The following is a 3,485-nucleotide window of genomic DNA, read 5'->3' as shown; positions in this document are numbered from 1 at the left end:
GGGTGTGTTTTGGCCTGCTTGTTAAAAGAATATTATTCCAAAAATTAAATAATAAAATAAAATAATACATGCACACATAAATAAAAATAATAACTGCAAAATTTAAAAAAATAGTTGAAAAAATAAGAAAATAAGTGAGACAAATAATAATATAAAATAAAGAATAAGAGTATAATGGAAGTTAGCTCTTATTTCACCTTGAGCTGATCTATGATCATTAGAATTCGTGCAAGCAAGTTGTTTGTGCTAGTCTTCTGGGTGAGGGGCCTGCTGCACTAATTCTCAGGCTGACTTGTTTCCATGGAAACAAGGTGCAGGGGGGCAGGGCTTGGTTTAAGTGGCTCTGGCTACGACTAGTTGGGGCCAGTTTGCTCCCTGAATGCTTTCAAGTCTGAAGGGCATAATGAATGTGGCAGTGCCCTGCTCTATAGCCCCAGAGCTGAAAGTTCAGCCCCCCCCCCCTTCAGGGAAACCTCACATAAGGTCAATTAATCACCCCTCTTGTGTCATTGGTTTCTGTCAGAACTCTATGTTCACCCTGCCTGTGTCCAAGCTTCTTTATCTCAGGCACACAACTGAGTTGCAAAATTCCAAATTTTAGGGATTCCTATGGCATGGACCTGCACTGTTCCTCTGGGGGAGGGTCTTGCTATGCCTTTTCTGGCCCCTGAAAAAAAAGTGACATATGTTTACAGCTGTTTAGAATTTATTTCAAAACAGAGGAGAAAACTGGCATCCCTGCTTACTGTCCTCAGCTAGAGCAAGTCCCCTCTCTTAAGCCTGTAAGCAGCACAGCATATTGGTGGGACACGTCTTTCTTGTCACCTAAGGGATCCTCAGACCATGCTGTCACTCCTGAGATTCTGCCCCACTTCACCACCTGAGCACCTTTAAGGCAGGCACATGCCCCACAGTGGACAGCTAAAAGTTCAGATTTTGCACTCTGCTGCTTATATTACTTTGTGGTAGCCTCTGCAAATAGGCTCCCTCCCCATGGCCCTACCCTAAGCAACATTTCCCGCAGTAAATTCTCTGCACCTCCTACTTCCAAAAGGTGATTGCTTTTCTCGTGTAGTCTTGCACTTCTGTTCTCTCAAAATTCCAATTTTTTTCTTTGGTGTTCAGAATGATTTGATAACTATCTAGCTGTGTTCAAGGACAAGAGAAGCTTAGGTGTCATAGACTCTAGGTCTAAAGTTCTGTCTTGTCTAGCAAGAGGGTGGGACACAATAAAAAGTGAGAGATGGCGAATATCTGGGAAAAGACAAGAGCTCTGAATAAGAGTCCTTGCCCCATGTTTATTAAGATCAGAAGGCTTACAAATGTGATAGGCATGCACAAAGAGACAAACTGTGAACATTAACTTGGGGATGTGAGGGAAAAGGGGGGTTTGAAGATATATGGTGTTTGGGGTTTGGTTCAGTATAAAATAAAATCCTGGCACTGGGCAGATGGGCAGATGGTTGGTAATGTAGACAGGAAGTTCTGTGTCTGTTTTTCTTAGCTAGCCTAGAGGATAAGGCAGGAGAGTAAATAACCTCAGGGTTAACAAGGCACCTTTTCTTTTGTTAATCTTTTCCATTCTGGGCTGCTTCGCCTGCAGTGCAGTGGTCTATAATCCAGTTTACCTGTTTGCCTAACTTGGTCCTTCCCTCCTGTGAAAGCAGCTTTCTGCTATGGTACTAAATTGGGGGACGCTTCTGCACTGAACACCTAATCTTGCTTACCTCATATATCTTTGTATTGGGTACCCTTGTGCCCCTTTCTATTTTGGGGCCTTTGCCCCTCCCTCTCTATTGTGGGGGTTCTGTACCCCCTCTCTATTATGGGGTGTATTTGCATCCCCTCTCTATCCTGGGGTGCCTTTTCACCTCCTTATTCTTGGGGTGCTAATCTTGTTTACCCAAACTCGGGTGTGAACATCCTATGGCTTTGTACTTTTTATGCCTTGTTAACCCATTGGTGTAAGCCCAGGGGATTCCTAAGCTTATTCCCCACACTTAGGATCTCCATACTCCACTGCCATCTTAACTGCTGCCTCCAATATCTCTTATGACTACAGATGCAAATTTCCTCAATACGGTACTAGCAAAAAATATTCAACAGCATAATACAAGGATTATGCACCATGACCAAGTGGAATTTAGTTCTAGAATGACAGAATGGTTCAAATACACAAAATCAACCAATGCAAATTAGTGTAGCCACTTTGGAAAACATGGAGTTTCCTCAAAAAATTGAAATGAGAATTAACATCATCAAGTAATCTCACTATTGGGTATTTACCCAAGGAAAACAGTACACTAATTCAATAAGATGTGTGTACTGCAGTGTCATTTACAATAGCCCAAATATCGATAAAATGAAGTGTGTATCTATAGATGAATGGATAAATGAGATGTGGTACACACACACACACACACACACACACACACACATACAGAATGGGATATTACTCGGGCATGAAAAGGAATGAAATCTTGTCATTTGTACCAATATAGATAGGCCCAAATGGTGTCATACTAAGTGAAATATGTCAGTCAGAGAAAGAAAAATACCATATGATTTCACTTATATGTGCAATTTAAGAAACAACATACAAATAAAGGGAAAAAAAGATACAACAACAACAACAAAACCTGTCTCTTAAATACAGAGAAAATACTGGTGGTTGTCAAAGGGGAAGAAGCAGGGGATGGGTGAAATAGATAAAGGAGATTAAAAATGCACTCATCTTGATGAGCACTGAGCAGTTTATAGAATTGTCAAATCATTATATGGTACTCCTAAAAGTAATATAACACTGTATGTTGATTATGCTTAAATAACAAATAAGATAAAAATAAAAACCTGAAAAATTCCATTATGAGACAAAAATGTTTAAAAAAAAAACTTCAGAGAAAAGAAGTTAGGGGCTAATAACTTTTACATTTCATGCCTCACTGAGAAAGCAAATCTACTGATCTATTTCTTTGGGTTTTGTTTTATTTTTATTCTCACTGTATGGTAATACATTAGAGAAGTGAAAGTCTAAAGACCAAGAGATGATATTGATATTCCTTCTCAAGATATCTTGAAATGAACAGTCTTCTAACCACTTATACTGTTAAGTTTAATGAACAAAAATGTTCACAGAAATTAGAAAATACATGGATATAAATGGAAACAAAAACACAAGATATCAAAACTTATGTAGCAAAAGCAGTGCTTAGCAGTAATATGTTAGGTGTAAATACTTACATTTAAAAAGAAGAAACACCTCAAATCAACAATTTAACTTTTCACCTTAAGAGTAAAATAAAAAAAGAACATACTAAAATCAAATCAAGCAGAAAGAATAATAAAGTTTAGAGCATTTTTGAACAAAATAGAGAATACAAAACAATAGAAAAAAATCAATTAGTAGAACAGATCCATGAAAGTAGGAGCAGATTCTTTGAAAGAATTAAAAAAAATTGATAAAACCTTAGCCACACTTATCAAAA

The sequence above is a fragment of the Felis catus genome, chromosome X (genome assembly GCF_018350175.1).
Source record: "Felis catus isolate Fca126 chromosome X, F.catus_Fca126_mat1.0, whole genome shotgun sequence".
In the NCBI taxonomy this organism is placed as follows: Eukaryota; Metazoa; Chordata; class Mammalia; order Carnivora; family Felidae; genus Felis; species Felis catus.
The sequence above is the reverse complement of the archived record's forward strand: the minus strand, read 5'-3'. Positions refer to the sequence as shown.